Source organism: Globicephala melas, chromosome 21 (assembly GCF_963455315.2).
Source record: "Globicephala melas chromosome 21, mGloMel1.2, whole genome shotgun sequence".
NCBI lineage: Eukaryota > Metazoa > Chordata > Mammalia > Artiodactyla > Delphinidae > Globicephala > Globicephala melas.
In genome coordinates, this window is record NC_083334.1 from 34,639,828 (window position 1) to 34,652,228 (window position 12,401).

The 12,401-nt window shown below is 39.2% G+C and overlaps 1 protein-coding gene and 1 non-coding gene across 10 annotated transcripts in view; one reads left to right on the forward strand and one right to left on the reverse strand.

The window, feature by feature from the left end:
* The window catches only part of PSD3 (pleckstrin and Sec7 domain containing 3), a 499,749-nt gene that overhangs the window by 393,593 nt on the left and 93,755 nt on the right, over window positions 1-12,401 (forward strand). The gene's annotated exons all lie outside the window — the stretch shown is intronic.
* LOC115841196 (small nucleolar RNA SNORA70) lies at window positions 11,236-11,374 on the reverse strand. Its single transcript, XR_004034746.1, has one exon. It is a non-coding gene; the product is annotated as a small nucleolar RNA SNORA70 (small nucleolar RNA).

The window sequence follows — 12,401 nt, forward strand, 5'->3', positions numbered from 1 at the left end:
TCCCAAGGCTAGAGCAGGCTCACTGGTGGATGGGGTCAAGGTCCAGGAGATTCTGGGGCTGGTGCCTGTTCACTGGTGTGTGGAGCTGAGTCATGGGGTCTTTGGCTGCAGGGCCCTGGGGTTCCCAGGTCTAGTGCCTATGTACTGATGTGTGTGGCCGGGTCCTGGACCCTCTGGTGGACAAGGCCGTGTCCAGGGGCAGCTGTGGGCTCGAGGGTCTTAAGGCAGCCTGTCTGCTGGTGGGTGGGACTGTGTCCCCACCTAGTTAGTTGCTTGGCCTGAGGTGTCCCCGTACTGGTTCCTTCAGGTTGGTGGGTAGAGGTGGGGCTGGGTCCTGAGGCTAGTAAGTTAGAAGGAGGATTCCAAGAGGTGCTCACTAGACCAGCATCCACATGGTAGAACGAGCTCCCCAAATAGCTGCTGCCAGTGTCTGTGTCCCCAAGGTGAGCTGCAGTTGCCTCCTGCCTCTCTGAGGGGCTCTCTAAGATCAGCAGGAGGGTCTAACCCTGGCCCCTTTCAAATTACTGCTTCTGTCTTGGGTCCCAGAGCATGTGAGACTCTGTGTGTGCCCTTTAAGAGTGAGGTCTCTTTCCCACAGCCCTCTGGGCAATCTCCTGAAAGTCAGCCCCACTGGCCTTCAAAGCTAAATATTCTGGGGGCTCATCTTCCCAACGCAGGACCCCTGAGCTTGGGAGCCAGATGTGGGGCACGGACCCCTCACTCCATGGGGAGAACCTCTGCAGTTGTAACTATTCTCCCGTTTGTGGGTTGCCCACCCCAGGGTGTGGTCTTGGCTGTACTGCGACTCCGCCCTCAAACTCATCTCACTGTGGTCCGTTCATTATGTCTTTAGTTGTAGAAGATCTCTTTTGATAGGTTCTGGTCTTTTTCGTAAGTGGTTGTAATTTTGTGTGTCTGTGGGAGGAGGTGAGCTCAGGGGCTTCCTGCTTTGCACTTGTGGGAACCCCACTCAGCTTTATTCTTTGGAAGGGGAGGCTTTCATGTGGCTGGATGCGTGATTACTAGCAGCACGGCAGAGCATGTGTTCAGTTCTGTCTCCTGACCTCCACTGTAGTGTATTCTGTGGCACGACTGTGACCTGTGTGACTGACACCCACGTGGTTGCTCTGGTGAGAGGAGAGTTCCCTCCAGCAGGGGTGAGATACAGTTCTCGGAGAAAGGGTGATCTTCTTGGTAGACAGAGCCAGCGACGTTCATCTCTTTGTCCCCAGCACACACACACACCCTTTCTCCATACATTGAGTTCAAACAGTGCTTTTGCCCAACATGGCACAGTTTCCCATCTCTAACCACAGATCTCCTCACCTCTGTCCCCTGTGTCTAGCTGTGGCTCCCGTCTCCGAGGCTGGTTGGTGTCCATTCTCTTCAGGTAGGGATGTAACTTAACTCTACAGGCTAACTGAAAAATACAGAATATCTGACATACTTCATATAAAGTACTAGAGGCAAAAAACAGAATAACTGCACTTTAAAATGCCAGTTCTAGAAAAGGCAAAAGAGGCAGCAGAACAGCTGTCACTGATTCAATGTCTGTTGCTACATCAAGCAGGATGGGCTGACCACGCTAATGTACTTGAGCGTCTTTTCACTGAGTCACTTCCCTGGGTAACTTATTCCAGAGCATCCCCAGGTTCAACCTGTTGACATTTGCTTTGTCCATGTTTTCCTGGGCCACCTCTGAGAATTTTTGGAGAGAATCCCCCTGCTGGAAGCTCTGATCGCTTAGCAGCCCTATGAGTAGGAGCACAGGCCCAAACCATCGCAGTCCCCTTGCACCAGGCCAGAGGTTTTCCTGCCAGTAAAACTCCTTTAAAAGCCTTAGTTATCCCCTTTGAGAACTTCTGGCTGGTTAGGGCAGTTTTAAGTGTCACAGGGCTTTTTTTCTGTTTAGCAGCTTAAGAAGTTCTGCCTGTTACCTGCCTCTGCTTCAGTCTCTATTTCTGTTCCTGCTTCAGAACGCAAAATAGGTGGGAAAACAGATGGATCAGGTAAGATGGGGCTAATTGGGCCCAGTCTCCAGACTTCACTCCAGCTGGTTGCTTTATCACGGAGGGCTTCTTCACTTCTGCCTTTGAGAGAGGGTTTTGGGGAGGAGTCTTGAAGTTTCATCCTTTAATTCCTCAGGCTCTTCCTAGATATTCCCATTTCAGTTTTTCATGGTTTTTAAAATCACATAAGTATGGGCAGATAATCCAACTTTTTCAGTAGAAAGTGCATAGTTTCTAATGATAATTTACATACACTAAAATTTACCAATTTAAATTACATAGTTTGAGTTCTGAAAAATGAATACAGTTGTGTGACTACCATCACTATCAAGATACATAACATTTCCATTACCTGAAAAAGATCTTGCTGTTAATTCCTTCCACCTTTACTCCCAGCCCATGGCAACCACTTATCTGTCCTTGGGCACTGAGCTTTTTCTTTTCTATAATTTCAATAAATTGAATCATGCATATTTTTTTGTGCTTGGCTTCTTTCACTTGGAAGTGTTCTTTGCAGATTCATCCATATTGTGTGCTGCGTTAGTTTGTAGTTTGTCTCCTTTTATTGCTGAGTAGTATATTCATTCCATTGTTTGAATATCTTACAGTTTACACATACACCAGCTGGGCATTTGTGTTGTTTTCAGTTTGGGGCTATTATAAATAAACCTGCTTTGGATATTCTCAAACAAGTCTTTGCATGTACATATGTTTTCATCTCTTTTCAGAAGGTACCTAAGAGTGAAGGAGTGAGCTTGCTGGGATGTGTACTAAGTATATATTTAACTTTATAAAAAACTTCCAAACTGTTTTCTAAAGTGTCTGTAATGTTTTGCATTTCTGCCACCTGTGCATGTTACGTCCTCTTGAAAAAGTGATCCCTTTGTCATGAAATGACCTTCCTCATTCCTGGTCACATTCCTTATTTTGAAATCTATTTTGTCTAATATTAATATAGTAACTCTACCTTTCCTTTCAGTTTTTGCTAGAAATTTTTTCTAGCTTTTTAATCTTATTCTGTGATCTTGTCTTTAAAATTGTTTTCTACAGCATACTTGTGGGTCTTTTCAACCAACAATCTTTTGATTGGAGTGTTTATACCATTTATATTTATAGTAATTACTGATATACTTGACTTTATAGTAATTTATAGTAATTACTGATATAGTTGACTTTAATTCTGCCATCTTGCTCTTTGATACTTACTCCATACTTACTTTGATACTTACTTGCTCTTTTTACTTACTCCATCTTTTATTTTTTCCTCTTTTCCTGACTTGTTTGGGCTTGTGTGTGTTTTGTGGCATCGGGGGGTTCGGTCTTTCTTCACTGTTGGCATATTAGCTGTACCTCTTTGTTTAATCATTATAATGAGTGCTGGAGGGTTTACAGTATAGTCTTTAACTTGTCACAGTCTGCCTTCAAATTTTACCACTTCATGTGTAGTTTGGAATCTTTATAACAGGTTACTGTGCTATTGTCATACATTTTAATTATGTATATAAAACTCATACTCCATTGTTATAGTTTTCCTTTAAACAGAAAGGTATTCTTTACTTTTACTCACATATTGACCATTCCTGGTGTACTGGGTTCCTTTTTGCAGTTTCACGTTTCTATTTAGTATCTTTTTTTTCTGCCCGAACAATTTCTTTCAGTATGTCTTATAGTAAACTGCTGGTGAGAAATGTTCTCATGTTTTATTGTTTTTAAAATTATATTAAGGCTGCACCTTAATTTTAGGAATTTATGTTCACTTGTATGTACTTCCTTGTCAGTGTTTTCTTTTTTGTTCAGTAATTTTAAAATGTTGTTCTGTTGTTCTCTACCCTGCGTGGTTTCAGACAAAGGGTCTGCTATCATTTTCTGTTCCTCTGTACCTAGTGTGGGTTTCTCCCCCTCTTGCCACTCTCAAGATTTTTCTCTTTATATTTGATTTTAAGCATTTTTATTATGAGGTGCCTTACTTTATGTTTTCCTTGTCTTTTTTTTTTTTTTTTTTTGAAGTTCTTGGATTCATTGGTTTACATTTTTTACTAAGTCTGGAAATTTTTCAGCCATCATTTTTATAGCACCCACCCCTCTTCCTGGGACTCTAGTTTCCTGTATGTTAGACTGTATTACACAAAACGTTCGTTGAGACTCTGCTCAATTTTTTTCCTACTCTTTTTTTGTTTTTTTCAGTACTTTAATAATTTTTGTTGCTATATCTTCAAGTTTACTACAGTATTTTTATTCCATATATAGTATTTTTATCTTAGAAACTGCAATGTGAAACTTTTATATCCTTCATTTCTCTCCTTATCGAGTTTGTATCTTTCTTAATATCCTTGAGCATATTTTTCATATTTACAATAGCTGTTTTAAGGTCCTTCTCTTCAAATTTCTTTCTCTCTGTGCTTTTCTGGAACTGTTACATTCTTTGCATTTCTAGTAATTTTTGTTTTCATGCCAGACTTTTTGACATTTTTGTGGGTGGATTTGGTTTTATTCCTTTAAAGAATGTTGTATTTTATTCCATTGTCCAAATGAGTAACTTGCAGATTAGCTGAACCCTTTAGAGGCTTGTCTTTACCCTTTGTCATGGTGGATCCAGAGCAGCCTTTATTTGGAGACTTATTTAGCTCCATTACTAAAGCATTATTACCCTTCTTTAGACTCTCTTCAATGCCCTGGTGTTAATGAAGTCTTTCCACTCTGTCTGATAAGAACACAAGCTGTTCTTAGCCCTCTGTGAGCTCTTAAAATTACTCATTCCACTACTTATTTCTGATGAATTGGACCATTTCCGTTCACGTGTGTTCAGATCAGTGCTCCAGCCAAGACCTGGGGATTCCTCTGCAGAACTCCAGAGCTGTCGCTTTGTGCAGCTTTTCTCTCTCTTTTATTCTGCTCCATAAATTCTAGCCACCTCAGCCTCACCACACTCCCTCTTCAGCTCCTCAGCTCAGCACTACTTCCAGGCACCTACTTTTACTGCTAGATCTTAGACACTGCCTCCAAGCAGTAATCTGGGCTTACCTTATTTGTTCCTTTCTCTTCTAAATCACAGTTCAGATCTGCCTATTGTACAGTGTTTGAAATCTTTTGCTTTACATATACTGTCCTATTTTCTAGTTGTTATGATCAGAGGGCAGTTTCTGTAGCAATTAATCTTTAATGAGCATAACTAGAACTAAACTGATTATTGATCCCTGTTGTTAAGAAATTTCTTTCTAGTTGCCTCAGACCTCAAGACCTAATATTTACTGAGTTATGAAAGTGATAAGGAATTCTAGGTATTTGAGTATGACCAGGTGTGTATTTGGAGTCCCAGAACAGGATTTGTCTTCTTCCCAGCTGATCTTTTCCATGCTTCCCAAATCCCTTTTGTTGGACTTCCAATCGTGTCTGGTTGAACTGGTTTATCTCACTGCTAGATGGCTACTGCTTCTTGGAAATGCACCAACACCTGACCTGCTTCTGAATGCATCCTTCTGTTTTGAGAGGTAGTCACCATAAGCAAATTTGAAGTATGTTTTATATTACTCATATCTAATGTGCTTTAAAATATATCACTTTTCATTTCTAATACATTAAAAAATTAAAAACAGCAGTGGAGCTTTTCTGGAATAGGAGATCCAACTAATTTTTGAGAAATTTGTGTAATGATACCTTTTGGGCATATTATCCTGCTAATAAGTCTGTAGAAATTTATTCAGATTCATCGTGTTCACTATAGCCAGCGCTGTATTACATTTGCATGTATATGTAAACATGGGGAGGTGATCTGACGATAGATACTACTAAAAGTTTTTCATAAGTGAAGATTTGGGTCAAAACTCTATGGAAAGATTAAAACCCTGATTAACTTGTCTCCAAAAGACCACTTGTCCAACTCAAGGTTTGTATATTTCATTTTTTTTAATTAACTCTAAGTACTAAATTTGTCAGAGTATTTCCATAATTCCTCATATAAACATTTTTTAAAACTTGGAGATATTCTTTGCTCTTATTTATTTATTTAGTCTTTTAAAGATATGGTCAGCTCGGGCTTCCCTGGTGGCGCAGTGGTTGAGAGTCCGCCTGCCCATGCAGGGGACGGGGGTTCGTGCCCCGGTCCGGGAGGATCCCACATGCCGCGGAGCGGCTGGGCCTGTGAGCCATGGCCGCTGAGCCTGCGCATCCGGAGCCTGTGCTCCGCGACGGGAGAGGCCACAGCGGTGAGAGGCCCGCATACCGGGGGAAAAAAAAAAAAAAAAAAGATATGGTCAGCTCAAAAATTTGTCCAGGAGACAAATCATCATTAAAAGCAAATGTTTCATCTCATAGAAGTATAGGTGTTTACCAAACCCATTAAATCTGACATTAAGCGAAAGCTTTGAACAGTCAAATTTAGAAAACAAAATGTATCTTCTGCATTTTGTCAGGTAGAATGAAAAATAAAGTTCAATATAAGCTCTTAGCTTTATTAACCTGATGCATGATATTTGCGGAAATCAAGAAAGTGATTGGAAACAACAAGGTACTCAAAATATGAATGTTCTAAATCATGATGAATAACGAGATAATTAAGTGATTACTCAATATTAGTACTTTTTCCTAAGCACTTCATGCATTGCTTCATTTAATCTTCACCTTATGAAGCAGGTATTATTACTATTATCCCCATTTTACTGAGGAGGAAATTCATCTTATATTTGTTAGCCAAAGCTGTAATATAGAATATCAGGATATCTCGTGGGACTAAAATCTGATTATACCAAACTAATTGTGGCACATTATTAAAAGCAGTGCCCATGAGAAAATATGTTTAGAAAACATTTAAGTTCTCCATGTTTTGTGCAATCAGTACCATCTACTACAATGTAGCATGTATTTAGATGGCTAGAGGTCTCAGTCGAGGGCCAGTGGGGCCTGAACATTTCTTTTACTTAGCCAACCTAGCACTTTTTTGTAAATTGAATTGTGTGAATTTAGTTAGGCATTTTCTGGTTAACCATAGTTTCCGCAAGCCCCTATATCATTATGCCAGGCCTCCTTACACAATAATTGCTACTTTTCTAACCCCAGAGTCTTTTGAGGTTGTGACCCACCTCCCCTCACCCCTGCCTCCCATTTAGACTGAGGTAGCCTTAAGGAGACGGGGGCAGACAGATGGGCAAGACCATACCTAGTGCTAAATTTGTACTTCAATGGTATCAATGTGGCAAAAAATGAAGTGCTTATCTAGTTTTGCTACCACAGCCTATATAAGCTGAGGTGCAAGAAATTAATTTTTTCCCTACATGAATTAAACACTCCACAAGTACCTAAGACTGTACATGTACAAAGACTGTGTTAAATATAGCCTCTCTCCTCTTAGGAGCTAACATTTAGGTGTACCATACAGAGAATAATTACCATCTAGAATCCACAGCACAAGTTTCTAAATACATATATTGTTAGCTAAGATACCATATAAAACATTCAAAATTGAGTGGGAGAAGTACAGTTGGGACCATGCTGACATTCTCCCAGATAACAAGATATCCAAAGGACAGTGGAATAGATAAGAGGGCCCAGAAGCAGCAGCGTCCAGTGTTTATGGTAACTTGATTATACAACAGAGGAAGTGATTCAGATATTGAAGACAACAGAACTATTTCAGTAAATGGTGCTGAGGGTGTGGGCAGTGATATGTGTGGTCGGGGGAGGTATGTGGTGTCTGTGGAGGGGGTGAGGTGGGTGTGGTGTGTGTGCTTATGGAATGAGGGGGGGTGGGTGGTATGTGTGTGTCTGTGTATGTTCCCCACCTCAGCCCAACCAGAAAAATCAGTTTCAGGTAGATTAAAGGTAAACATTTGAGAGAGAAAATCTAAAATGTTTAGATCAAAATGTGAAGCAACATCTTAATGACCTTTGGGTAGAGAAGGCTTTCTTAAGATTTAGAAAAACAAAAACAGTGAAAGGATATATTGCTGTATATGATTACATTAATGTGAAGACTCCTCTTTTAAAAAGTTAGAAGATAATCCACAGTATGGGAGAAGATACTTTGTAGCATATTATATTACTAATAATGGATTAGTATTGTGTGTGTGTGTAAAGGAATCTTAAATTAATTAGAAAGACGACATAACAGAAAAATGGACAACAGTTGGAACAGACCATTCACAGAAAAATAAATTGCAGTGATCCATAAATATATATGAGGAGATACTTAGCCTCCAGTAATCAAGGATATTCAGATTAAACACACAGTGAGATATCATTTCATGTATGTCTAATTGGCCAGAATTTGAAAGAGTGATAATACCAAATGCTGGCAGGGATTTTAGAGCAGTGAGCACTCTTCCACCCCATGCATGTGAGTGTCGGTGGTATTACCACTTTGGAAGACAGTTGGCAATAATCAATAAAGTTGGAAAAGCCTACACCTGTGTCTCAGTTAACCCAGTCCTAGGTACGTATCTACAGAAACTCTTGCCATTTTACAAGGAGGGGATTGTTCATAGCAACATTATGTTAGATCAAAATAAAACAACCTAAATGGCCCTTAATAAGAGATTGGAAAGGTTTCATATATTCATATAGTAGAAAACTATGTAACAGTGAAAAGCAAGTAACTAGAGTTACAATTTTTAACATGAATGACTCTCACAAAAGGTAATGTTTAATGAAAAAAGCAACTTGCAGAAGAATGTGCGTATATGGTAACATCTTAAAGCATGCAACACAGCACTATTTTGAATAGGAACACATCCACATAGGAATCATTAAATATGGCTTAGTGGTTACCTCTGGCAAGGGGAAGAACATGCAGTCAGTGAGGAGTACCTAGCAATTCAACTATATTGACAATTTTAAAAAATTAGGTACACATATGTTTCTTGCTCTTGATAGCCTTCTGATCTCTTAATGTTTCATTATAAAATTTTTAAAACTTGATAGAACACCTGATTGCATGGGAAATTTAGAAGCAGTTGGTATTTTTCTTGAAGTCTGTGCAAGAAAAATAATAATTATAAAACCGAAAACCCCAAAATTAGTATTCACCTCATAATATTTTAAACCTTCACCACAATAATAAAATTTTGGTTTTTTTGTTTTTCACATTTAGAAATGTAAAAGATTTAATTACGGTTACACAATGGAATGTAAATATTGTCCACCTTGACCCTGTAAGAATACAGATGAAAGAATTTGGGGTGTAAAAGTGGAGAGGGGAGAGCCCAAGGGAAACAGGGATAGAGCCATCATGCTGCTCTTAGAGAGAAGTGGAAAAGGGCTACCTAATACCCAAGAAGCAGGAAATAATGTTGTTAGCATGCTCTTAAAACTACTGGGACAACAAATAAGATGCAGATAAAAAGCCATACAAATGTACTGGGCAGGTGGAATGGAGCAGTCACATTTGCTAGTCCTCATCTCTCACAGCAGAAAATCAATAGAGAATTTTACAATCTATTATCACAGCACATTGTTTAGGGATATGATGCAAATTAACTACCCCAAGAAACAGTAAATGTTAAAAAGTGGTTTCTTTTGGAAAATGGTATTGGAGGAGTTGGGAAGAAGTGAATCAAAGAAGCTAATTATGTGGACATACCACTTTAGTAATTTTGAAATATTTGAATCACATTTCCAGTATAGATCCTTCATTGATTTTACCCACCTGAGATCTGTTTCTATTTGAAATATTGAAATGTTAATTGCTTTTTAAGGGTGTGGGAGCCATATTTGTTTCACATTTTAGATCTCATTTTAAAAGCTTTGGATGTAAGGAGTGTTGAGTAGTGTCTTGAGAAGGTTAGGGGGTTTCACTCACTTTAGAGGGGTTTACACATTGCCTGTCAGTGAAAGTTTTGAAAATTCAGTCCCACATGTCAAATTTGAGAGAGTAGATGATATTCTGAGTCACACTTACTGAAAATAGAGTTTATAATGGCACTGCAGGCAGAATTCTTTGTTATTGTATAACACTGGGAACAGCGACACTGTAATTAAGAGATAATAAAAGTGGAATATTTTTTCCCCAGAAGACAGTGTCTCCTCCTATTAGAGAAAGACTCTTTAAGTGGAGGCAAAGCAAAGCAATTATTTTAAAACTAGGCGAAGTTCCCCCTCCTTGCCACTTTGCTGTTCTGTGGCAGCAGGGTTGTATAATGAAGCCCTTTGACACAAGGCCAAAGAGCAGTGCCATGAGGGTGGCCATTTGAGTCCTCAAGTAGGAGTTTGGTGGCGGTCTAGTTCTGGTGGCATTTTATCTGTGTTCGATGAGGAGTGCCTCTTCACAATTCTACATTTAGACTAAATAACTTTTAGGTTTTTAAGTTCCATTTTGATGGCTCTTGTCTTTCATTTAAAATCCACCCTTTCCTTCATTAGTGTTGGTTAAAAGAGGTCACCCACTGTTCTCAGAAGCAATACTTTTGACAAGGAATGTGGAATAGAAACTATAATTTTTTAGCACCAAAAAAACTCTGTTCAGAATCTGAATATTTCTTTCTGAAAGAAGAATGCACAGTTTTCACTACATCTGATTTTTAGAAATTATTCTGTTTGTACTGTTGACTCATTCTATTTATATTTTCAGTATAGTTAAAATTTAGGAGAAAGAAGAAAATAATCTTCATTTCTCTATGTTTGTTTATTACAGTTTATCAAAGTCTTCAGTAACCTGATGTAAATTTGAAATTAAAAATGCAATACTGGTTTCCTAAAGAAAATAATTATGGTGATGGAAATTTATGTACCAAAATTTTATCACTGGATAGTACAGAATTAAGAATTTGAGCTTTAAACTAGATAGATCATTGATTCATTTTAGAAATTTTTTTTTCTTTTTTGGACAAGAAAGTAGAATTTATTGGTGGGCAAGTAGGGAGGGGACAGTGCCAAGGCTCTCGCGAGTGCAGGGCCCGCCATGTGTCCAGGGGCGACAATTAGGGATGTATTTGACTTCACAGCCATCTGGGATGGGCCTCTTTTCTGCCACCATGCTTTCAAATTCATCCTCATTAAACTTAGTAAATCCCCCCTTCTTGGAGATGTGGATCTTCTGGCAGCCAGGGAACTTGAACTTGGCCCTGAGGAGGGCCTCAGTCACATGCTCCTTGTTCTGCAGCTTGGTGCAGATGGACACCATGACTTGGCCAATGTGGGCCCTGGCCATTGCACCCTGGGGCTTTCCAAAGGCACCTCACATACCTGTCTGGAGCCTCAACTGGGGACAGTATACCAGTCACGAATGTCCACTGGAAAGGGCTGAATCCAACATCCCTTAGGGCAACCCATACTGGCAACAGGCTCATACACTACACTACCAAGGAGCCTGTTGTTTGCAGCCACTGCACACCAGGCCCCCATGGGGAAAAGAGCACAGTCGGCTTAATTGGCTGCAAAGTAGAAATTCTTTCGAGCACCAGCTGTGTGCCAGTCCATTCACTCTTGATGGGAAATAAGGAGAGGGAGGGGATATACCTGAACAGGTGTCATTCAGCTGAAAGCTGAATTGCAAAAGGAAGTTCATAACATCTTTGGATACAAATGGCATATATGAGTATTCCAGTGAGGGAAATAGGTAATGCAAAAGCCTCAAAGGTGAGAATGCCACCTTAAGGTGCTTATTAGCACAGTGTCTGGCACATAGAAAGAACCTAATTGTTATTTAAGAACTTAATTATTATTTTAGGTAATATTAGCAGCAGCAGCAGCATTATTGCCATCATCATCTTGGAAACAGCTGAATGACCAGCAAGAGCAATACAGTGTCACTCTTGCAGTCATTTTTAAAATGACATATGATATATAAGTAGAAATGTTTAAAGGAAACAAGTATGATATCCCAATTTTGTGGCAGACGTGTGCGTAGTAAAATGATTAGGAGCTTATATACTGAAATGCTCTCTGGTGGTTAGACTGGTGATTTTACATATTTTTTCTATGTGTGTTTTTTTCTGTTATTTTCCATATTTTTTATTTACTTTGAAATTTTTTGCCATTGACACTGGATGAATATAACTTACATTATCAGGGAAAATCAGTGTTTTATGTTAAACATTTGTTATTTAAAATATAACATCAATGCAATAGAATATTTAAAGGCCTAATGAAATACAATGATGTCTAAAATATAGTAAAATGTTTTCAAAATAAAGACAAATGGAAAAAGGTATAACAAACACTTAAGCATGATTACCAATAAAAATTGACTGTTAAATAACAAAAAATGCAATAAAATAAATTTAAAAGGTATAATTGGCTTTATTAAACCATCAGTCAATTGGGCAGCATCCCACCTTGCAAGCAGAGAGGAGCTTGGAGGAGCCGTACAAAGTCAAGGCTTTTATAGGCAGGAGAGAAGGGAAAAGGGGAGAGTGGTCACCTCATCTTCTTCTGGGGTATGGAAAGGGCCTGTGTAGCAGATTT